Genomic DNA, 26,621 nt, shown 5'->3' on the forward strand with positions numbered 1-26,621 from the left:
TGATATCCAGGCTTTTAAAAGCTTCCCAAAGTGCACGGTGCTATAAAATATGGAACAGAGAGACAACTCAAGACTCTTCTCCATTTCATTCCATCTTATCAGTTCAAATGTATTTGGAATTGTTTTTACAAGTTTAACCCCAGTTTATTCCATATCACCTATTAGCTACTGAGAGTGAAGCAGTGGTAACAGTAAATTTTAAATTATTATAATGTTTTAAAACTAACTTTTCATTTCCAAACCTAAATCCAAAACAGGCAAAAAATTAATTAAAAAAAAAAAAAAAAGATGGGGTACATATTTTAATCCAAACTTGCCATCGTGTTTGTTTGTCAAATGCTTAGGAGAAAAATATTAAAAAGAAAATAACTGACATCTACCTGAAATTAATACGGAAATTAATAGAACTAATCTGGTTTCAAGAAGCTGTAGGGTTAGCTTTGCAAAGTTGTATATTTTGCCTTTCCTAACTAAATCTCTCCTTCTAAACTCTTAAAGATTCGTCAAGCTCTAAAAAATTACTTCAAATACATCATTGTATGAGTTCTCGTTGATTTCCCCCTCAAACCACCAAACTGTATATGAAAGTCTGTGTTTATGATTCCTGGCCTTGATTCCTATCAGGAAGTCAAGTCCTGTTCCTTTTTATGTGTGCAGCATCAGCAGCAATAAATATTCTGCTGGACAAATTTCATTCCTTCTTTCACGCACGCAACCACCCTGCTTACAACAGATTTAAAAAGGAGTAACACGAAGCAGAATTTGTCTATCAGATTTGAAATGAGTGGTTCTGCTGATATTTCATGAGAAAGAAAATGATCTCATTTCAATCTCATTGTTGTGCTTCCCAGGTAGGTCTGACAGGAGAAAAAAAGAAAGAGATAAAACTAATTTTTCTCACTAACACAAGCAGATCAAAAGGTATTTCCCAGGTCACTAGCATCTGCCTGCTTATCACATTTATATGTATGCACTTCCCTGTGTGGGAAGAACTAAACACCTACTTGCATTAAAATATTTTGTTAAAGGTGAAAGGGGTAAGAAATACTTGTATTTGTACTCATTTATTTATTTATTTTAACAAAACAATACATTCTGCTTGGGATTCAAAAAAAAAACATATAAGGGCTTTCAGAACAGTCAGGATACTGTAGCGTTCTTAGGACAAGAAAATTGTTTTATTAATAATAATCTGTTAATTAATTAACAGATATAATTTTTTGTAAAATAGTAATCAACCCTTGGAAATGGTTGGAGGGGAAATGAAAGGAAGGAGGTAAATCAAAACTGTCTTGAGTCCTTCAATCAAGTCTGTAGACCCTTTCAAAGAAATCTACTTCTGCTTATTCATTAAGCTCTTGAATGGGATGCAGAAGTGCCTGAGGAGAAAACTTCGGATTTTAATACTCTAGATCAATAAATTTATCACTATCCTCCTTTCTGGCCTGGAAATCTGTAATACTTTAATTAACACTGTGTCCTATTACAAAGGAATCTAAATAGTTAATTCCCTCATAAAGTTTTACACAGCTCGGTTTTATTGCGGTTCAAGTTGAAGGAGTGTGGAGTAGTTCTCACGTAAGAACAGATAACATATTTCAGGGAACATAGCCCAGAAGCAAATTTTCAAAACTGCTTAATGCTATTACTTCAGGTATAACTCATGGATAATGTTACACCACAATGGAAATGCACTGGAATAAAGCCAGAACTTGTGAATTAAAGCCCTCTGGCTGTTAATGATTAAGATAAATACCTGTTTTAATAGATGGGTCTGAACTCCCCTCTAGATTTGAGCAGTGAGTTGGTCCTGCAGACAAACCATCAGTTGACCCAGAAACCTAGGTGCATTCCCATCTTCTTATAAGCCCAACGTGTAGAACACAGAGTTAGGACCCACCACGTGTTGAACTGCAAGCTGTTACAATTATTACTACTAAAATGAAAAGAAGGTGCATAGCCATAAAGCACTACAGCTCTCTCAAAAATCCTCCAAACTTTAGTCCAAAGACTCAACAACTACAGAATTCCACCAGAAGACACTCTGAGAGATCAATGAATGCATTAACATTACGTAAGTTCTAACCAAGATAGGAAGTGATACTGCTACCATGCTAAAACTCATCTCCAAATGTTCCGGTTTACATGGAAAAAAAAAAAAAAGAAAAGAAAGAAAAAAGAAAAGGGTTGGAAAAAAATAGGAATGCTTTATCTAGTCTAAGAAATACTGATTGAAAACCACAGTGAAGTTTGAATTCTATGAGAGTTCCTGATCTTATGTTATATAAGTAGTACTCACAAATTACAGTCAGAAGTGTTTGATATTCTTTGATTTTAAAATACCAGCCCAAGATATGAAATTCCCAATCTGCGATATAGTCAGGAATTAGGACACCAGCTTTGTCACTATATCCTCCATAAAGCAGAATCTTCAAGCAGGGCCTTCCCCAGGGATTGTGTGACACTGCAGCTCCTACCCTTCGGCTTGGTGAAACATCCAAGAGCCCGGATCCACATAGGCTGAGGCAACAGCTGACACTGAAACAGTCTGTGACCCATTGCTGGGGGATACAGGTTCTGTACACAGGCAACCAAAGGTAAGATAGAATCGGGCCTCAGCCAGTCCAAATGCTAGTCCAGCATTTAGCATAAAGTCATTTTCATCAGTATTTCATGCTCACTCTGAGAGGCTTATGCTGAAGTGAAGGTATATATTCCCTGTTGCCACCTCAGTGGGAGGACAACCTGGCAACAACATTAGCTGCTCCAACAAGACTGTCTAGAGCTTCTTTGAGCCTTCAAAAAAAGCATTTGTATTCTTTACTTATCACACAGAATCACCTAGGTTGGAAAGGACCCAGGAGATCATCTAGTCCAACCGTTCTCCTAGCACAGTTCCCACCTACAGCATATCCTTAAGCTCCAAATCGACCCTACCCTTGACCACCTCCGGGGATGGGGACTCCACCACCTCCCTGGGCAGCCCATTCCAACACGTAACAACCCCTTCTGGAAAGAAATGCTTCCTAATAGCCAGTCTAAACCTTCCCTGGTGCAACTTGAGGCCATTCCCTCTTGTCCTGTCACTTTCTACTAGGCTAAAAAGACTCATCCCCAGCTCTCTGCAGCTTCCTTTCAGGGAGCTGTAGAGGGTGATAAGGTCTCCCCTCAGCCTCCTCTTCTCCAGGCTAAACAATCCCAGTTCCCTCAGCTGCTCCTCATAGGACATGTGTTCCAGACCCTTGACTAGCTTTGTAGCCCTTCTTATGTCCAACCACTGGACACTTTTACAGAGGCTTTTGACTTTTGGAATAAAGTAAATTGTTTCTGTTGTGTTTCAGCCCTATGCAGGGCAAATGTGGAGAGGTCAACATGATTTTGATTATCGCAACTTAGTCTGATACATATGCCCCTAGTTTTTCCATCCAAGGAGAAATAAACCAGAAGCAACACTCCCCACACTTTCTCTTTTCCAGGCAGAATGAGTGTAAGTATCTTCAAAATAATTTCTCTGATGCGTTGACACTCAGATATTATTAATCAGCTCTCCTTCCTCCAAGCAAACATAAACATCTCTATAGCTTACGTGCAATGCAGGCAATATTCCTGTGCTTTCACACTCCTTCTGCAGGGACACTAGACTGTTTAAATGAAGAAATGGCACAAAAATCTCTTCCAGACTTTCTCCCTGCAGCCAGGGATGAGTGCCTCCTCTCCTACTATGTACGATTCAGATACCATCCTCCCATTTCTGTGTACATCAGTGAATTTAAACGGACAAGCACATACCACAAAGCAGTTAAGCTGCCTGTAATCTCAACAAAGATTTAGCAAATGGATCGCATGCAGAGAGGCTTACTAGTGCAGTTTGAACGGGCTTAGGTAACAGAACCACATGTATAGACGGTTTGTGAAGGAAAAGACAAACAAAAAAGCAACAAAACCTTCCTCCGTCACAGCAATGACTAGTCCTATAAAATGAATTAAATCCCTTTAAATAGACTGCACAAAATTCAGAGCAACTGGGGAAAAAAAAAAAATCCTCAATTCAAATAAATAAAGAGCATCCCCACATTTTCCAAAGACTGTAACAGACCTTTTCAAGAGCAGCTAATTTCTTTGGCCAAGACTTCATTCAGTAATGTTGCAGGCCTGAGGGGAATTCCTAGTGCTAGCAAATTAAGATCTTCATAATTAGCAGTGACTGGGCAAACCACCCTCCGTGATCACTGAAAATACCTCCTACCACAGCCCAGTCCTCCCCAACCAGCAACAAAAGGAGAAAATATGGTTAAATAGTATCTTGTCATTGAATTGCTTTGTTACATAAAGTCTAAGGCCTTGAGCAGTCCCAAAACATATGGTGTGGAGAACCTTGCTTAGAGTTTCATTTCCCCCTCATACCCCGTTCCTTGATAACTGCAGCTGTCGAGCTGGCCTGGGTCCAGTAAGTCGAGGGCAGCCTTCTCCTAGGCTTGAATCAGCTGCAAGGTTCACAGCGAAGTCCTAGCACCGAACATGATCTCCAGCTGGTGTCCTCCTTTTGTTCTGGAATTTTCTTAGGTGTGTCTTGTAGCTATTTAAGTAGCAATGCCAGTACAGATGGAAATAGCTGAACTTCTCAAACTTTTCTGTATGTAGTCAGGCGTAGTGATGAAGCAGCTCATAAAAACATGCCCGATGAATCTGGCTCTGTGATAACATTGTCAAATATACTACTGAAGTAAATAAGACTGAAGGTCCTGCTTTGCTGTGCAGAATGTAAGGATAGTGGTTGTAATATAGGACTTAAAGGCTCCATCTTCTCTGCAAAAGAAAATTTCAGTGTTTGCTGTTCATTCCCAACAATAAAATTCATAATAATTAATAGAATAGACCCAAAACAATGTAAAAATCTTTATCAGACAAATGGAACTTTAAAGCTGCAAAACATTAAGTGAAGACAATTTAATTCAAAATCTGGTTCCAAAATACAATTCCTCTTAATAATCACATACCACATTTCAACCCATCACATCAAAGTAACTGCAGAAGGATATTTTCATCACTGTAAATCAAAAACCCTGTCATTCTGTATTATCTCCTCCTTAGCCAAAAATGATATTTTATATATAAAATTTATTTTATAGCTATATGAGATATAAAAATATTTGTGTATATATATATATCGATGCATATAATTTATTTTTATATTGCATATGTCCGGGTGCCCACCAATCTACTTATCTGCCTATAAAAGCACTCAATTTCACTTAAATTATTAGCTCCAGGATTTCTATTCTTATCCTACCTTCATGGAAATTTTACAGGGAAATAAGTCAAAATGTTATTTCCAGGGAAACAAGTGCAACATCCCAGTCTCACACATCCCTTCTTAGTAATTATGTACTCCCTCTTGAACATGCAAAAATGTGGTTTGGGTTCTGGCATAGAACTTGGGTTCAGGAAGTCTACATACAATTCTCTGAAGTGTAACTTTCGATCACCCTCTGTAAAATCACTCAGGATAAGTGTTTTGAGTTGAACTCTCAAGTGCTTTTTGACACACACAAATGTCATTAGGTTTCAAACCGTATTGTGGTATCACTCAGGTCCAAAACTGTAAAGCATGGATTAAAAAAAATGTTTTATTGTGGAGTCAAATTACAAATGTATTTTATGGCAAAGGTCAGGGACAGGTTTTCCAGGAGACACTACAGGGAAAATACTCCAGTTTCTACTTAATGACACTTAATGAGGTGATTTACCCAAGGTCACCTAATATAGTTGCAGTGGTACAGCCCCCCATACCCATTATAAATATGATCTAGGGGACTATCTGTTTCTAGTGCCCATCCATATGTAGTCTGTCTTTCAGTCTCAATCTGTCAGGCTTTATTGCATTTTATTGTATCATGGAGCATAATTATATTATGAACAACAATAAACAATTTTCAATACGAGCATATTTTTAGTAATTTTTTTCTTTCCTTAGGCACCTCTGGTTGCCAGCCTCTTATTGAATAGCTCTGTCTGATTTGCTTGTATGTATCAAAAGTAAAAAGATTTTTGAGAAGTCTTACATAAAGTTCAGAAGCAGTATTAGAAACAGCCTGTTAAAATGAATGACTTATGATAAACAGAATGGGACAAATGAACCATTTTATCAGCTTCCAATGTAGTCAAGCCTACTACATTCTTCAAAGACGTTCAGAAGAATTGCTCACTGTTGTGTGAAATTTCTCTAATGAAATGACTTTAGTATTGTCTGCCCTCTATTACTCATACATAGTGTTATCCCACAGATGGTCCATCAAAATACATGAATTTTGGAAATGAGCAAGTTGAGCTTGCTCTAGTCTCACAAGTTAAATGAGAATTGCACTTGCATCAATATGGAGCAGAAAAGCAGACAAAAATAGCCACAGGTCCTATAATGCCTTTCAGTCATGGGCCAGGTTCTCAAGCAGGAATTAATATAGTGACACAGAAAGTGGTAGAGGGTTGCATTTTGAACACAAAAAGCATTGCGCCTTCTTACACTGAAAACTGGGCTTACTGTTAATATATACAAAATTCAGAGTAACATGTTTATAGCTGCTCTCCTTTAATCTGAGGGAGAAACAGCATTTATCTCACCTGAAAAGCTCACCTCCAAATTTAATATCCATTCAAAAAACATTATCTAGACATCCACACACACTTGGTTTACAGGTATCTTCAGAGGGAGGTGCATCTCTTCAAGATCTCTGTCTACATTCAACGTCATGATTTATCACTACAGAGGGAACTAAGGTGATAATTTTAGACCACACACTAGCTGTAGAGTTAACACTGAAGTTACATAAGGTGGGACTATCCTCATCCATTATTTACCACCCACAGTGTAGTCCACATCTGATCCGATATCCTTGAGCCCCCGTTGTAGTCAGCAGAACACTTCTCATCCCTCCATCCCACCTTGAAGCAGACAGAATTACACAGATGACACCTTAGTGCTGTCTTACTTTTCACTGATAATAAGTAGAGTTGAGGGTGACTAACTCAGAACCAGACCTTGTTGGTTTAAAGAACCTGAGAGAAATCTCAATCCTGTTGACTAGAAATAAATCTCTGAAATATCTCATACAATTTCTACAATAAAATCCAAGGATCTGTATCTGACCACAGAATGGCTTTATGAAACAGAAGTGAAATGTGGTGATGCATACATTCAGCCTTTCATTAATTACTTTCTCCATCAGTTTAATGACTGCTCTGAACTAAAGAACTTCCCAAAGATTGCAAATGCAATGAGGCAATTAATACCTAACACTGAACAAGAGTCTGTGGAATTTGATCTGAATCCTTTCTATCTGGACCTGTAGTTCCATTTCAACTTTGTGAATCCAAAGTGAATTTGGGGCCTGCTGGAGAGAACAGCACCAATGCCACTGAGCTCAGCAAGTCACTGTGTAGAGAAGTTCTGATTTCCCTGTTTCGCTCATGCATAGTCCAAGTTCCAGTAAAGTACCAAGCAATGGTGAGTTAAGGCACAACAGACATGAAATCAGTAAGACTACTTGCATTTCTAAGGTTACCAGTGCTTTGTGTTGCTGCTATGCGCTTGTACTTGGTCTGGCTGAGATATTCAGCCCATATGGGTCCGTGTTTTGGATTTGTGACTAAAACAGTGCTGATATCACACCCATGTTTTACCTATTGCCAAACAGTGCCCATACAGCTTCAAGATCTTCTCTGTGACTCCCTCTGTCCCCTCAGTAAGTGGGCTGGGGGTGGGCGAGAGGCTGGGAAGGGACACAGAAGAGACAGCTGACCCAAACTGACCAAAGGGATATTCCACACCGTACAACATCATGCTCAGCAATAAAACTGGAGAGAAGTCTTTCCAAAACAGCCACTGTTCAGATGCCAGCTGGGCATCAGTCTGCCGGTGGGAGGTGGTGACTGTGTGCCTTTGCATCACTTTTTTTTTTTTTTCCTCCTTTTTTTTCCCCTCACTTTATTAAACTATCTCAACCCCCAAGTTTTTTTCTGACTTTTGCTCTTATCATTCCCTCCCCCATCTGCTGCAGGGGGAAATGAGCAAGCAGCTGGTGGGTGCTTGGTTGTGGGACAGGGTCAACCCACCACAGTCCTGTAATTCTCTGTAACCTCAAACTTGGCTCCTCTGACAACATATACTTTCATGAATAGATCAATCCGTCACATACAATTCATATACTGAACTGACCACTGACAGAACAAGTAATAAAGCTTGATCAGTTATAGAAAGGTCATTTTACAGCAGAAGTGGAGCTCTGTGTAAACATGGCATCCCAGTAGGTACAGATAACAGGATGGAAGAAATCCATGCATGGGTGGGACAGTCTAAAAAACATGCTCTCTTTAAAATAGCTCAACTTAAAGAACAGAAAGTCAATACAAGGAACAACGCATTTTTGTTCCCCCTCCCAAGAGAAGTTAAAACACAGTCTTCAAAGTACTGAAATGCCAATACAATCTTTATGCTTGTTCACAATTAGTTTGGAGATTGATTTTTAGAAGTATGTAATGGATGTAGGTACACAGTTCTTGACAGATTTTGCCCCTCAATGCTCCAAATGCAGCACTCAGAAGAAGCGCTCAATAAACATTATCACAAAATACCTGTTACTGTGGCTTATAGAAGTGTGCTCTCTTATGACCTGACTGTTCATTGTGACAGCTGGATGAGACAGAGGGGAAATAATTTTGGATTTCAAAGATTTTCTTTCTTTCTTCGCATCAGAAATACACAAAAAAATAATCTCCTCTGGGTGTTACAGAAGCTCTGGAGAACACAACTCTAGCTATAAAAGCTGTTCGCAGTTAGTGCTCTTCACTGTGCCAGAGGATAAGAAGATTCAAACTATTGCTCTGCCTCAGAAACCAGAGTATCTTTAGCTGGGGCTCTCTGTGTCTCAGTGAACAGCATCGCATCCCCCAGCTGCTTGTACAAGTGCTGGAATACAAAGTCCACCTGTTTACCCCATGGAGTATCTGACTGTTGTCACAGCGGTAGCAGCAGATCCTCAGCAGGCCCCCACCTCTCTGATTATAGCCAGACCCTGGTAGCTTGCCTCCCCCTGACAAGCATCATCTTTTAAAGCAACTCATTAAAATCAGGCATTACTCAGGGCCATGGGAACAGCGGTGCTGGGACTGTGAGCACACTAGCATCAAAGCCACTGCAGGCACGGGCAGTTGTCCTAATACTTATAGGCTGTTCACATGAAAACTTGATGCCAAAGGTCATTCATTCATCCATAAAATAAGTATCAGGCAGCTGAAAAACCAACAGAAAAATGTGATTGCTTTTGATCAGTAGCCCAAGTCTGAGTCTATGAAACTGAGTTAGGCTAAGCTTGTACCTTACAGTTTTCATCACAATCATAAAATCATAGGATAGCCCTCTTCCAACGGTTGTTTGGGGGAATTTTTTCCTTTCTTTACATTTTAGTAGCAAATACTGATGAGGACCTTGAACTGGTTCTATAATTCTCTTCCCCATCTCTTATACTGAGTTTTTGCCTTAGCAGCTGTCTTGGCATTTAGCTACATGGTGAAATCACATGCCATATGAAAAAACACTTAGTTTTGCTGATTTTGAATGTGCTATCTTTCAGTTTCATTCAGTATAACCTCTCATGTTATGAATCACAGAGGACTTACATTCCAAATTTCTTTCCTGGACTTTTCATTATTTTACACGCTTTTATCAGCTCCTTTCTTCTTCCATCTTGATAACAAACAAATCACATTATTTTCTGTTTCTCTTCATATTAGTTGCTTGAGAATTTGTGCTGTTTGATTTTTAGGAAAAAAAGTGTTTTTTTCTACCTCCCGTCTAGAAGAAGAATCTCTTCAAGCTGTGGAGAGCCATCCGAAGAAATAATTTTTTAAATTATCTTTTAAAAGGGACACATTAACCTCTTGCAATCTACCAGACTCAGAAATGCACACTGCCTCTGTCAGACTTCTCTCAAAAGTCTTCTGTCTGTGAAAAATATATCTCTGGAGTGGAGTGTGTGTGTGGTGTTGGTTGGTTCTGTTGGTTTTTGTTTCTGGTTTGGGTTGTTGTTTTAAACAAACACTTTCTCATCTCTCCTGAACTCTCTTCCTTGGGTGTCTAATTTGCCTCCTATAGTAAAGAATCAGATGATGAGCACAAGGCAAGATGCAATATCTTATTCTGCATCATCAGTGGATTGTGACCCATACGCAAGTCCAAAATCCATAGTAGTTGTACTCAAAAGATAGTGGGTCTTGTATTCAGATTAGATCAAACTTTGGCTGCCCTGCAGCAGTTTTGGGATAAAAGTAATTCACATTCAGATTTCAAAGTATGTTTTCACTATGTGAACAAGACCGTTAATTAATTTTTAAGTACAAAACAGACAAAAAGCACCTACTGAAACCAGAGCAGTGCACATTTCTTCCTTCTTGTAATGATTCTGGTAAACTAAGAAACACACTCACTAGACTTTGGAAATTGGGAGCCTACACCAAATATCAGATGCCCTACCCAGCTGCTGCTCCCTGAATGCTATGGATTTTTGAATTCCAGTCCAGGACTCTTGCTCTGGGTGCCTACTTTTCAGTTAAACTAGAACCTTGAATCTAAGTGTCTCTTCATCTCTTATATCTGAGATGGTTTAGTCTGAGCTTGAAATAAGATTCATCACCTCTCCAAAAGCACTATCTAACGAGACATTAGACAATAACAGCAGCATTAACAACACGGAGTTGAGGAGACAAGAATCTCTGGGAGTTGCTTCAGTTTGGGGATGTCAGCAGCTTCCCAGTAGTCCCTCAGCAACAATTTGGAGGGGGGATAGGGCTAGGTGTGCAATCAGATTCTTCAGCTAATTCAGCCATGCTGGCCTTGTCAGCCCCTGACAGCTTACCTCCTGCCAGAAACCTGGGCTGTGGTTAAATAATGGCTAAGGAGTTAGATTGACTATTCCATTTTGCAAGAATGAAGGACTAGTTATACAGATATCTGAAAATTAAAGGTTAATTCAGAGTGAGGAACACTAGAGGAGGTGATAAGAAATCTGTATGAAGTGCAATCTTTACTAGTCTTGAATCCAAACATTTACCTTAAAAATACTGTGAACAGATCTGGAATATTCTGTGCAACGGTTAAAAAGATAAAACCTTCTTCTTGACTGTGTAGACATGCTCCCCACTGGAGTGACATGGCCTTTATGAATGATTCCAGCTGAAAACCTGAAAGATAACTTTCATTTTCACAGAGATGCTTTTGTAAACTCTATTTAGATCAAAGAAGATTTTCATGCTGGGTTTTTTCCTTTAATTGAGCAGACAAAGCTTGTACCAATTAAGCTGATCTAACATTATAAAAGTGATCCTAATCTTCTGATATTTTGCACAGCTGAATGTCTTTGAGCAAACCCAGTGGGGAAATAGAGAATAAGGATATAGAGGAGTCTAGAATGGGATGAGTCCTTGATACCTATAAATATATAGCAAAATAAAACTACTTGTAACTGTGCATTTAGAGTTTCAAATGCATAAATATATGGGGAGAGAATATGGTTTTCCCTGAACAATACAGAGAAGAAAAAAAATCTGCTACTTCTGTAGAATATTCATCCCTTAATCACATTTCTTCATTCCAAGAATTGGTATAAACGTAACATTTACTATTTAATGTGTCTATTTATTTGCTATGTGTGCACATGCATAATTTTAACTAATAAATTTGATATACCTGTAAGTGCAAAGTGCAACTACTTCAAATTAGTTTTATCAAAGATCAGATGTTCATTGCTGAGTAATGGAAACTAGGCTAATAAAAATTCTATGGCTTCTGGCAGAGTCAGGGGGGGCAAAGATGATAATGTCCTCAGAGATCAACTGCGTAGTCTTTTGTAGGGCCATTTACATGGAAATAAGGCATTTATAAGTTCACATAGATGTTAGGAGAATCAGAATTTGGAATATTGTTCTCAGATAAACTGTAGCATTTGTATTTCTGCATCAAGTTTTTCAGACTGTTTATTTAATATTGTTACTATTTACGTTGCATCCTCTGCTGAGATCAGTACCTTGTTGTGCTTAGACACTGTACAACTGTTCAAACAAAAAAGACCCGATTACACAGTATTTATAATCTAAACAGCAAACATCTACGCCATTATTGAGTACTGTGGAAAAGGCCAAAACTATTTTTGCTCCCCAGTGATATACTAAAAGAATCAGATTTATCCCTTTGCCAGATTTTAAAGGGAAAGGAATGCTAATGAATGATTTGCATTTCTAGATTGGCTCTGCTGCTATTCCTAAATTACTGCTAGATTGGCTCTGTTGCTATTCCTAAATTATTGCTAGCAGAGGTAGATGCTTTACTTATCCATAAAGTTTTTGCTTCATAAAAATATACAAACTTTGAGAGGAAACAACCTCGTTCAGATGGATTCAGTAGAAAAGTGGTAGAGTCAGGAAAAGAAGTGAGCACTACAGATTCCTAACCAGCAATGCATCAAGAAGAATTTTTATGAGTTTATATCTGGTTCTTTTACTATATGCTCACAGCAAGGTAAAACTCTTGTATGATACAAAAGACACTAAATAGATTAGACAATATTATTTGGATGGAACACTAATACCTGACAGTAATTGGAAAGACCTCTTTCTTAGACATGCTTAATTCTTACAGACCTTGTTATGTCTGCAGAATCTCATTACATGAAATAATATTGGACAGAGGGATGAACTTGAGGTCATTTGATGCTCCAGCAATGAAAAGGAACACTGAGAGATTTCAGGGAAGTCCAACACAAAGCCTGTAGATGCTCTCAGCCACATTTTTCTTAGAGGACCTCCTGTCTATGTTCTAGGCTGATCCACTGCTAGATTGCTGAAACATCCCCAGAGGAAGAAAAAATTATTACACTAAATTCAAATAAATCACAAGCCAAAGAACACTAATAAAATTAGAATTTAACATATATATTTAAAAACAATCATTCTCAGTGGCTTGTTTGCTTGCTGCCCACTTTATTTGCCACACACCACAAGCACCTATACCTTGTTTAAAAATACCGAAAAACTGTAAGTTTCCAGATCATGTTAAATGTGACCAACACAAGGAGCATCACAGCAATCTCCACCTTTCGTTTATTTTTATTTCTTTATTTATTGTATTTTTTTATTTCATCTGTACAGATAATAGATACAGTGTAGCCTTCTAAAATAATTTCATTAATATCACAGTAAAACCAGCCAGTATTCCCATTGATGACTTACTGCTACCACACAGTTCATTCTACCCCAAGACCATAAGGAAAATTACGTAAACTCATGTTGCCACCCTTATACTCATCATAAAAATAATACTTTAAGTCCTGTTGCATGATCAACCAACGTATCAGGGACAGACAGTTCTTAAAATCCATTAAAATTTCAAACGCTCAGTACAGAGTTCTTGTCAAAATGCTGAACTCTTAAGCTATTCAGTCTTGCTCAGTCTACAAATTAAGCAGGTAGTTTGAGAGAAAATTCTTAGGAAAGCCATAGTACAAGAGCTATTTGCTTTCTCATTGGGTCAGAAATAGCCACTGTTGAGGAGTAAATTTTTTTTTGTGTGTGTGTGCTTTCGCAGTACCTGGTTTTAAATATGTTCCCATGCAACTCCTGTCCATGTTGCCTCTTGTCAGCATCCCTATCTTCATAAATTCATCCAGAAAGAGGCCTTAACCTGTATGCTTTATTTCATCTTGGTAGACCCCTTCCTGAGACACATCTCCTTCACTTCATCTGCAGCATCTCTTGCCTGTGCTGGGATAATTAGTATAATGCACCCTTATGAGTGGAACACTCACTCCCAGGAAGAAGAGTTAGATTCACACTTTAAATGACATGTTTGGCTTTCACTCTACAGTTAATTTTATTTTTGCTTTGTGAACAATGACTTTATGTTGATTTCAATTGCACCAAGCTTCCCAAAACCTGGGTTGGATTCTTGTCCCTAGTCCACCTTTGAACAAGTTGGTGGAGCACAGATTTGTAAAACTCTTTGAAAGACATTTAAGTTCCTAAATCCACCTGGAATCAGAAGAAACAGAGACGTAAATATGTTTTAAGATTCTGAGTCCAAACTACAAAGACAATACATAGGGATTTGGAGGGCATTCTTAGGAACAGCGTTGCTAAGTTTCTTTTGAAAGAGGAAATTATTCATCTCTTACTTACATGTGAATCTTTACTAGGATTTAGGCGCAGAATACCCAAGATTTCAACAGGAATTAAACATCTAATACTTTCCAAGAACTCAGTTTTTGGACTTTTTGGACCCCCGCCACACACACAAGCCCAACACACTAATCAACAAGCATATACCTGGGAGTCAGATTCTCTGATCTTTTGGCTTGCATCAGCAAAATAGGATAACCTTACTTTATCTATTTTCTTTATGTAGAATGACAGTTCTCTGAGACTAGAAACCTAACTGCACACGCTTACCACACCATCCATCATGGGACCAAGCACAGCCGGTATGTTGGGCATTACGCAATTACAGAATCACAGAATCATCTTGGTTGGAAAAGACCCTGAAGATCATCTAGTCCAACCATTAACCTCACACTGACCGTTTTCAACTACGCAATTATGCATGCCTATTCTACCCTTATATAGCTGTATCATGAATTATGGGTTCTGTGTTGTTCTGATACTGGTGATTAAGGTATCAGCTGAATAATTCAGAAACATGCAAGATATATGAATTTTAAGTTATCACTGGGTTTTAAAATGGGTGGAAAACTTCTTTTCAGTAAAACTATATTTGCCACTGAACAAATGATTACAGTATAACACAATGCAGTCTATTGTTGTTTCTCTCATATCTGACCCTACCTCCTTTCCAAGATGAAATACAGCTTCGTGAAACTTCCACCCTGTGTATTTACAGCATAAATAAATTTTCAGTTCAGAAATCAAGTTTCTAAGTTATCGATGCTAAGCACATACTTTAAAAATTTGAGAGACTCTGCTTTTTGAAACAGTAGTTAAGACTAAAGTTTTCTTTTCACAGGAGAATCAATAAAAAGACAGAGAGAAAGGGAGGCGTTTCACAACTCTGAATGTTTTTCTGTCAGGTATGATCACCAGAGCTGGAATGGAAAGGCTATTTTTCAGTACATTAATAGGTACCTGAGGAGCAGCACCAGACTCCTATGATGTTCCTTTTCTTAATCCTGCTTAGCCAAGTCAATGGCAAAGATATCTTTGAGGGAAGTCAAGGTGGGTTGGGTTTGGCTTGGTTGTTTGTTGTTTTTTTTTTGGGGGGGGGGTGTTAAGGGTTTTGGGTTGGGGGATTTTGCTTTGTTTATTTGTGGGTGTTTGTTTTCATTGGGTTTTTGGTTGTTTGGGTTTTTTTTCAAAGGCACACACTGGAGCATGGCTGAAAAGTATATCAAATTGCAAATGAGACCTGGGAATTAACTGCAAATCTCGGTGTTTACCAATGTGAAAAAATATAGGTGGCCACAGAGAATTTATTAATACTCTAGCCTTGTGGACAAACAAACTGACATCACATTTCCATCCAGAAAGGGAGCAAGTTCCCACTTCTTCCAGCTCCATCTTTTCCAAAAACTAAACTCAGAATGTTTAAATAACAATGAGCAAGGAAACTTTAGTAAATCATTTGAGCCACAGACTTTCAACTTGAATTTTATCTGAGTTTTGGCAAGTTGCACTTTGTCAGAGCTTGCAAATTAAGCACACAGCCAAGCATAGACGCCCCTGGGACTAACTCTAGGCACCAGTTTAGTACTGCTTTTTGTTCTTTGTTGTTCAAGCTATTTTCCTGCTTTATACTTTGCTTTTAACCTGTTTTTTTCCCAAGCCTCGTTTGGAAGAAAATAACATGATATAAATCCCCTCCAATAAAAACAGAGGAACATCCAGACAGAAGCATCCAGAAAAGTACTTCAAGTGATACGGCAATTGTGAAACTCTTCATAATTTCATTTGCATTGTTCTTTTCAAAACACTGTCTACCAAAATCACGGATGTCTTTTTATAACACATTTATAAAGCAGTGTGTATAAAATGATCAGAACATTTCTACAGGTGTGCAGGATGAGGCACGCAGACTAAAATCCCCAAAGGACACATTTCCTCAGTTCATTGACTATTCTTAGCATAACAACAGTAACCTTTCTGAGACTAAAGTGTTCCCAGCCATCTCACACCATGCTTTCAGAGTTGTCAATAGTCCCATTTGCACATTTTCCGAAGGAAAACCAGGATGCTGTATAGCTGATCTGATACACGAGCCTGGAAAAGTATATGATTAAAAGAAAAAAAAAAAAAAAAAAGCTTAGTCTTTACTCTAAAAATCTTTAATAACAGTTCTGAAAAATAAATTATTGACCTGCAATTGTATATCAGGGTGATTTACAGTAGCTGAAGGCTGTGTATTTTAACTAAGGTGTGAGGAAGCCTAACAAGAGGATTACTCATCAATACTTTTGCATGTCCTCTAATTCCAGTTTTTTCTCTAGCATTTCCCCAGTATATGACAGCGACTGTTCAGGTGAAAGGCCCATCTAGCCCAGTAACTTGTCTCAGATAGGCTTTTGCTGTTGATCACTGGGAAAAAAATATATACGCATGACAAACATATATGATATTGCTCCCCATCACTACTACTATGTCAGCCCACAAACATTTGTAGCTCAGAGCCAGGATTGTATTTTATGCATGTAATAATTCCCGATGTATTTCCCTTTCACAAATTTGTATAGTTTCCCCTTGAACATTTCACTTTGTAAACCCGAGTATCCACATTTTCTGGTAAGGAGTTCTACAGCTTATCTTTACAATATAGCTTATAATTTCTTCCTTACTTACATCTTACTGCTATATAGTTTTCCGTCAGTATCAGCCTCACAAGTTAATTTGGAGTTAGGTGCTTTGTTCTCCAGTTGAACATACACAATTGCCTGCTGACAAAGGAGGAAGATATTCTTTCTGCTTGAAAGGTTTTGATATATGGAAATTAATATCTGCTTTACAAGGGAGAAATAGCTTCTTTTCAGAAATTATCTGAGCCCTTACAGATCCAACAGTGTAGGAATTTAGAAGCTAACTTCAGCCTGCCTTCCTGTCTCACAGGAGGACTAACCACTTCCAGGAGATTATCTTTAACCTTCTCTCAAATCTCCACTGACAGAGACCCCACACACCCCACAACGTATCCCAGTCTTTCTCTCTCCTTGTGGATATAAATATACTTCTAATGTTGGCTGTTGTTGGAATTGAGCAACAGGTGAAAGAGTCAGCAGGTTCTCCAGCCTTTGTGCTTGAGAACAGATGACAAGCTTGGATGGATTAGCAAGATGCAGTGGTCAGTATGATCTATACCCATCATCTGTTCAAAATGAAAAAATGAAGATGGGAATGAAGATATAAAAGGGGAGTTACCCAATTTCCTACCTGAAGTGGACAACATATGAATAAGCTCCTTATGAGAGCAATATTTGCAAGCTCACAGGGCAAACTGCTTGTGTTTCTGATTGGCGACCAAAGTGACTGAATTGGGTGAAGTCAGAGGGACTGGCAGGTACAGGAGCAACCACTTGAGGGATGATACTGAGTAGTTTTGCCGCCAAGCAAATGAAATCCATCCTGCTCCAGAAGAAAATGAGAGGCATATGAATTATGCCAGGATTATCATATAGCAGGAGCAAGTCTGAAAGGTCATTAAAGAGAAATTATTTTACTGGGGGTCCTCTCCAGTGGAAAGTGGACTTTTTTTTTTTTTTACCTCTAGAATATCGTTCTGAAAAAAATGTATGTTCTGAATTCAAGCTGGAAAGTTGATGTAAGTCACTGTGGCTGCAAAAATCTACCATCAGCCATATCAACAGCTGGAGTTTTGACCTTGGTTTTAGAATTGAGCATACATCTCCTAGACTAAGGGGATCCTTGAGAAGAGTAACAAACCTCACAGGAACTGCAGAAAACAAACTGCTTGCATTGAAGTAGGTCTGCATGACCTGTTAGAGTGAACAGCAGGGAAAGCAAATAGATGCCAGAGAACACACATTTGTGATGACAACACAGTAATGGATGAAAATGTCAAAAGTCTGTATTTCCAAATAAAGGATAGGTCACAGAATAGATATAGTCACATAGAAAATGGAAAACAAAGAGTGACATCTCACTCGGGTGGCAAGGAGTGAATCAAACCCACAGGGCACATGTTCCTACATAAATGCTAGATGACTAAGAAATAAGAAAGTGAGTTGCTGAGGAGTCTTATTTACTTTCATTTAAAGTTTTCTCTTAAATAATTTCAATATTCTAGACATGCTGGAAATTTGGTAGCAGAAAGATATTGTAATGTCAGGCTACAAAATTCACAAGAAAGCAAGCAGACTCTGCCAGGGTTGGGTCAAGAGAATAAAGCCATAAGCTAAAAGCTACCTTTGATTTAAAGTGTTACCTACACAAGCATCCAACCAGGATGATAACACTTAATGAAACACATTATGTGAGAAATCACACAGAAAACGAGAGCTGGAAATGCAGCAGGAAATGAAATTTTAATGACCCATCTTCAAACAGAGGAAACACCATATCAGGACATAGCACAAGCAATCCATCACTAACAGAGATCAGATGGCTAGAGAACCCAAAAGAGAAGATGCAATCCTTCAGTTGTACAGGATGTCATCCTGAAGTATTCCACTGAAGCAACTATACCGTACTTTGGTCTCAGCAAAGTACTTCATTACAGTAACATACTCTCAGGGGAGTAAACAAAGTACAACCAATCCACCAGAGTTATGTTCAACTTCAAAAACAAGAGTTACAGAAAGAAACAGAAAGTCCTTAAAGAGGAGTTCAGGCTATATAAAAGAATGAAAACCTTACAAGTGATACTAGATAGTGTTGGTACATATCAGGTCTGAAGACAGAGTTGAGGAAGGACAGAAGAAAACTAGCCTGGCATAGAAACAAAGTAATAAAGGTCCATAGAATCACAGAATCGTCTAGATTGGAAAAGACCTTGAAGATCATCCAGTCCAACCATCAACCCACATTGACAGTTCCCAACTACACCAGATCCCTCAGTGCTATGTCAACCCAACTCTTAAACCCCTCCAGGGATGGGGACTCCACCACCTCCCTGGGCAGCCCATTCCAACGCCCAACAGCCCCTTTTGGAAAGAAATGCTTCCCAAGAGCCAGTCTAAACCTTCCCTGGTGCAACTTGGGGCCATTCCCTCTTGTCCTATCGCTTATTTCTTGGTCAAAGAGACTCATCCCCCCTCTCTGCACCCTCCTTTCAGGGAGCTGTAGAGGGCGATGAGGTCTCCCCTCAGCCTCCTCTTCTCCAGACTAAACAACCCCAGTTCCCCCAGCCGCTCCCCAGCAGACCTGTGCTCCAGACCCTGCCCCAGCTCCGTTGCCCTTCTCTGGCCACGCTCGAGTCATTCAATGGCCTTTTTGGGGTGAGGGGCCCAAAACTGAACCCACTCATCGAGGTGCGGCCTCACCAGTGCCGAGCCCAGGGCTCAGATCCCTTCCCTGTCCCTGCTGGCCACGCCAGTGCTGACACAAGCCAGGATGCCATTGGCCTTCTTGGCCCCCTGGGCACACTGCTGGCTCCTGTTCAGCCAGCTGTCAAGCACTCCCCCCCGCCCCCCACCCTGGTCCCTCTCTGACTGGCAGCTCTCCAGCCACTCCTCCTCAAGCTGAATTATCAACAGTATTCCCTGCAGAAATCCAAAATACAGCCCCATACTAGCTACTGTGAAGAAAATTTACCCTATCCTGGCCAAAACCGGAACAGGACTGTAAGCATAAAATTCAAGAGAGGACTAGAGTTCTTCAGAGAAACAGAAATAATTATTTTATTGGTATTCACCGCAGAACAAGGTGGAAATATTTTGATCTTCTCACCCTTCTATTTCTGAAATTGAAGTGACTTCAAAAGACATAACGGATAGACTGGAAAAGTGAATAGTAACAAATCTCAAGAATTGTTAGAGGCAACCACCATGAAACGTCGCCAAAAAATTATAGTTATTTACCAAGAAAACCTAAGAAGTCTCAAGGATGAGCAAGGTGTTTTGCTATAGACATTACCCGTGTGCAATGGCTTGCTTTTTACTAGAGGACTAGAAAAAAGCAAAAGTGACATCAAATAAAAACAAATCTGAAAAAGGTTCTAAGGGACATTGAAGGAACAGGCCAAATTAGTGGAAATTGTAAAGGAATAGGTCAAGTAGACATTTGAATAAATGTGGTACACTTCGGAACAGTCACTGTGGCATTTGCAAATTGAAGTTCTGACTTACAAACCTTTTGGAGTTTCTTAAATGGGGTCAACAAATTTGCAGAAAACAACAGATGTGGTTGATAGAGTCTTTTTGGATTTTGAAAAGCCTTTTGAGAAAGTGACTCATCAAATGCTTTTAATGAAACAAACCAATCAAGACTAAGACAAAAGGTCCCAGTATGGATAAAAAAAAAGAATAAAAGATAAATACAACAGGTAGAAGTGGTCAGTTCTCACAAGGAGGTCTCAAGTGGAGTTCTGTAGGGTCTTAGACAAGTGCTATTTAGATTATTTGTAAAGAATATCGAGAAAGAATTAAGTAGTAACGTGCTAAAGTTCGCTAATCAGAGTTTTTTAATGTATTAAGGATGCAGGCAGCTATACAGAATTCCAGAAGAGCTTTATAAAACTCAGCAATAGAATGGCAGATGAAATCCAATGCAAATAAATGCAAAGCGACATTCATGGAGGAAAAATAGACCCACCTTCACAAAAATGTCCGAGCTTTCCTTGCAAGTGTCAGCTGAGTGCTTAGCAGAACTTAGGAAACCAAGTCTAATAAAGGGAGGAGAGTAGACTTAGGGTCAGGGGAGATTTCATGTTTCATGTACAGCTTGGAAACTTTATACTACTCTGATTCCCTCACCTTGTGAAGGATATAACAGAACTCTAAGCAGCTCCTAGAAGGATGAGAAGTATGATCACAGGTTTAAAGTGGTTTTCATCCAAGGAATTAAGATATGTAAAGAATAATCTAGGATTCTTCAACAATACAATAACAAAGCGAAAGATAAAACAAGAATATTCAGTTGGAAGAATTTTATGACTTCTCATAGACTAGTCTTGCTTTTCTGTAGGTATCTCCTTAGGACCAGTGTCAGGGTTTCTGGGTTAGATGGGCCTTCTGTCTGACCTGTACAGTCATTCTTACATAATGTGGAAACTCCAAAATTAAGCCCACTAATTCATATTGTCACCAATGACTGACATCAGCAAATTACTAGTATCTCATGATTTGATATTTACCACTGAAACTAGAAGAGAACATTGAGACACGATTTTTGAACAAGATACTGCAGGTTAAAAATAAATAGAAACATGAGGCTGAACTCTGATAGCAGCAGATCCCATACAACACATGTTCCTGTTCAAAGCACAAAAGTTAGCAGGCAGCCGCAGTTATAGGCTTAATTGCAAGGACAGTCTTGTTAAAGCAGAGCTCTTTGGTATAATACCAATTTTTGTCATTGCTACCCCTCAGCCAGCCTGTACAACTATGTTTTGCATGACCTAAGGTTTTTGAATTTACAAAGTTTGCCAAAATGAAAAAAAAAAAAAAAAAAAAAAAAAAAAGTTCTTTCTACAACACCAGCAGCTTGCAGCAATGACACTGGGGTGTAAATTACACTCAGAACTACATTAAAACTCACCTTATTAATTCTAGATTGATTTTGTGGCCCTTTCTTTTAAGCAATAGAAATAGATTTGCTTATCATTAACATAAATATACAAACCACCCTCTCCACATTCACAGATGACTTCTCATTGTTAAATGGAAGGGGGGGAAGTAGCATAATATAATTTTTCCACTTGGGCTTTTAAAAAGCCAGGTTGCATATTGTACCTGCAGAACAGTGACACCTCCAATCTTGGACAGGGGTCAGCAGTAAGCACGCAAGCAAAAAAAAAAAAAAAAAAAAAAAAAAAAAAAAAAGACACAATTTCTTGTGCCTTCACAATCCTTCACGCAAAATTTAGCCACACTTTGGCTCCCTACTGAGGATCAGCTTAGCCCATGTGACATCACGGTAAGAACGTGTACCAGAAAACATGAGGTCCATATATGATTGCATCTTTCCCCTTGCTACCCATCTATCCAGTCCATGGGTTTTCATGTAATTGTAAGTTACCACAGGTTTGCTCCAGCTTTGCAGATTTCATACATCATGCACACACCTCTGGTGCACACATAGCTCCTCCTCCAGGACGCTGTTTTGTTCTACACTGTTGGTACAGAATGAGAGCAGTAAATCTATTTCCATTTCTACTAACGTATTCTAAAACTTCTCATTCCTTTTAAAACACTGTTCTCTTCCTCTTTTAACGCCCTTCAATGTATGTGTTACCAAAGAAAAACAGTACCAGGAAGCCTTTGGACAAGTTACAAGACCCATTTACCCTTAAGACATTCTCTGCTGAGGACACTGACATTTTTACTAGTACATTAGAGTGCTGGCTGTACTGATGTTACCTTAACTACTACTCATAAAGGTGTTGTCCAGTGGGTGGAAAGAACACACCTACAAGAAGATACAGTCAAATCAACAAAGTCAGCCTGACCCAATACGATAAGCAGACTCTTGAGGTGAGTAAACACAAGGCATGCATAACAGATTGCTCTTCAGTGTGAAAACCATACACAGACAGTAGCTAGCACAGATTTTTCACTTGGTCTCAAAAGTCCTTCAGTGCCTAAGAATAAACCAACTATGCCAAACAACTCGACCGTCACCCGAGCAAACTGTACGCATTGGTGAATGAAGGAAAAGTTAGGGTTCCTTCCTTAAACAGATGTCCATCTGCAATCTGCAACAAGGCATAACCTTGTGAATGGTCTAGACTCAGCTCAGGGCAGCTTGAGATATCCTGGGGGAAAGATTTTACAGGCAGTCCAGATCATTAATAACTATTCCCTGGCAGCAGGCAGGTTGCAAGGAATTAATTGCAATTCTATCCCTTGTGTGGCTACACACTAAGAGCCTGGTTCACACACTCTTTGGGCAGCCTTTATTTAGTATTGCCTTAGATAAGTAAGCCTTCATCTCCACACCTTTAGTCAGGCTGAGTAGAATTCAACTCTGTAAATCATCTTGTGAACAACTTGTGAAATAAAGAGGTCACAGATCACTCTGCCTGTGGTTCTTTAGTGAGTGTCCTCATCTATTTGTCCAGGGTTCATGAATAATGAGCAACAGCAGAGCCACAGCTGGGGTCATTGGTGGGAAATACTTTAAATGACCAGAGGTAACCATGTCTGAATCCTCTCAGTACTGCTGCCCAGCCATTGGATGGAACGGGCAAGAAGAGATGCTTTAGTAAGTATGAAAGAAGTGGTGGTAACGGCTTCTTTACCACATTAGGAAGATAAATTCAACTCAATGATATAAAGTCATGGAGTATGAGGTTACCCAGAACATGAGACTTCTAAACCAGCTCACAGGAGCTCAACATAGCCGTTTCAGAACCACCACAGCTTTTGCTGGCATTTAAGCATTAGATCCTTATCCAAATCTCAGAGAAAAAATTGAAATCAGGGAGAACAACGACAGAAAAAACTCGAATACTGAACTCTTATGTCATGAAACCTGTTTTTAGCATTGGGGTTATTGTGGTAATTCTCCTGTTCCTATATGCTTTATTCATGTTACCACATTAATGGACATACAGAACAAAGAAATTGTCTTAAGACTTTCAGGTGTTAATTAATGGCATTTATTTTGTCTTTGCTTAAACAAACAGCTATTGCCACTTTCAGATCAAAAGAAGGAAATGCTAAAAAAAAAATAATAATCCTCTAAACAATCCGTCCCATTTGGCTCAGGAACAGAACTGAAGGACTCAAGGAATGAAGCAGTTGCTTTAATGTGGAAGTTACACATTGAATGAGGTACGGCCTGTAGTGTGTCTGAAAACACTTTCAGACAAAGGAAAAATGAGTAAAGAAGGGAGCTAATCAGGAAATTCTAAATTTGCCCCTGATGCATTCTTCAGCTACAACTGTGAATAATATACACCTAGAGTGGGAAGTCTGAAAACTCTTATAAATGGCTTAACACTTCTGTCACTGAAATCAGCAGGGAAAATCCAAGGATAGAAGAAATCTTGTTCTTAGTTCTGCTCAAATAAAGGATTTATCCTTCAGTTTCTCCCTGTCAAAAATAGGAACTAATACTACTTTGGCTAATGCTTTGCCCTTGTGCTTTCAGGGCTAAGTTAATGAATTAGGAGTAGCAAAAAGACTAAAAATAACATTTTACATCTTGTTGCTACTCATTACAGTAATAATACTCTAACTCTGATCTGGCCTATGCTTTAAAACAAGAAGAGTAAGGAACAGAAGATATTATCCTGCAATATTTATGCTTTAGGCTTCTTTGATGTACACAAAACCATCAGCTGTTCCATCCAATTTGCTATTTAAATATTCCTGATGTTAAGAACTGTGTCTATTGTCCCTATCTATTTGTCTGGTTGAGATGGGTTTCGGGTATTTCAACTTATTTTCCTTCTTATCTTCTTACATTGTAACAACATGCTTATATTTTAAACTAATCAAAAATAATATCCAGTCATAGTTTGGGAGACTCTGAAGAGCCCAACTGTTTATTAACTTACTTTTTTTTTTTTTTTTTGCTAGTTCCTAAGAATCAGCTTATTCAGTCACTGATACCATCAGTCAGTCACAGACACTTCTGTGTTAAGGTTAGGGAATAACACATATCCCAGTCTTTCAGTACTTTCTCATACTAAGTTTATAGCCCATATTTGTATCAACCAGACTTGAGTTGCTGGGCTAGGTTAGGTGAGGAACTAGCCTTTGAAAAACTGCAACCTTCAACCATCATGCAAAGTCAGAAAGTAAAGGCATAGACTTTTTTTCTGGATAAATAAATGTGACAAACCCCCCTAATCCCGTATGACATACAAGAGAAATAGAGACTTGCAAAACTGCTTTCAGTTGCTTGCTTCCTAAATGAAGCATTTTTTCAACAATGAAGATAAGGATTTACATTTTTTCTTCCTTAATAATTTAAATTATGTCTTTCGCTGTAGAAGCTTCATCACTGAAATGGGAAAGAATGAGAGAAAAATCAAAGGCAATGGGTCATCTTGGAGATTATCATCAATAATTAATTAGGCTTTGTGGTAGTGTTCTGGCCTCCTATGAATACCATTTGTTTCATCTTGTAATTACATTAAACCCAGCTGGGAAGTTCTCAATGTATCTCAGGACCTTCATCTTTGGTGAATGTTAATATTACATATATAATGTATATTACTTCTACTGTAATTATACAGGTGAAACATTAAATCTGGATAAACAGCCAATATCTTATTTGTTGGAATGTTATTATTCATTTCCCTTTCTGCCTACTTTTTTTTTTTTAGCATTTCTAACAATACAAGAAGGAAGTTGGCAGCATCTCCTCTGCATGCATCTTTGCCTGGGTCCTAGAAACAATGACTTGTAGTGCAAGCTGGAAGAGCAGGGCTCTCGTATGCCTGATTGCATTCCGATTATGGTCAGCTATGTTTCTGATAATAGATAGAAACCTTACAGGCTTAACTGCAGCTATGATTCCCCAAAACACTCTAAAGGAGCACTAAAGGATCTTTGCAACTGGCCACTCAGACTGGTATTACTGTAACTGCTTTTCAAAATAGAAATTTAAAGAGTCTTGGTCTGAAGGCACAGAAATCTCATTCTAACAATTAAATCTTTTAATCATGTCTGAAGAGCATCAAAATACCAGTACTACAAATACTGCCCAATTTCAACCATTCCAGCAGTAACAGATGCACTATGGCACTAGCAACATGGTATAATAGAGCGTAAAGAGATTTACAGGCTTAAAAAAAGAGAGGGTAAGAAGTGGAAGCAGAGGCATAGATGAGTGTGAAGGTGAGCTGGAAGAAGGCCAGGAAGCAAACAAGAGTTACTTGTGAAAAGGAAGTTCTTATGATACCATGGCACCTACAGTGTGTTTCTTTTTCTGCTAAAGTCAGTGATAACGACGCCTCTTGGACATTAAAGGATGCAACCTCAAATCTCACTCTTAAAAACACTTTCCAGTTCTTTAACCAGGGCAATTATGTTTAGATTGTTGCTAACACAGCTCCCATACACCTGAGGATCAGAGTTTGTGCTGCAAGAAGAGGTTGGAGACAGTGCTAGCAAGGAAAAGAGACATAGGTAGGAGATAAAAGCCATGGAAGCCGGTAGAGTTCTGAGGCCTTTCCACCACAAATGACTGGACAGCAGCAGTCCATGCCGTGCAGGCCTATGTAATGTCAATCATTGTGCACTAATCTAAAACTCAAAATATACCCCCTCCAAGAAGTTCCCACTGCTGAAGAAAACACAGTAGTCATCATATATATATATATGTAGTAATCAGAGAAACCAGTAATCATACATGTTTGCATGTATATCTTATCTCAAAACTGAATCCTGCCTTGCCTTCCAGTTAAAAAAGTACATGAATCCAGCTCATGACAGCTTTGCTAGTACTGG

The sequence above is a fragment of the Athene noctua genome, chromosome 4, assembly GCF_965140245.1.
Source record: "Athene noctua chromosome 4, bAthNoc1.hap1.1, whole genome shotgun sequence".
NCBI classification, from domain to species: Eukaryota; Metazoa; Chordata; class Aves; order Strigiformes; family Strigidae; genus Athene; species Athene noctua.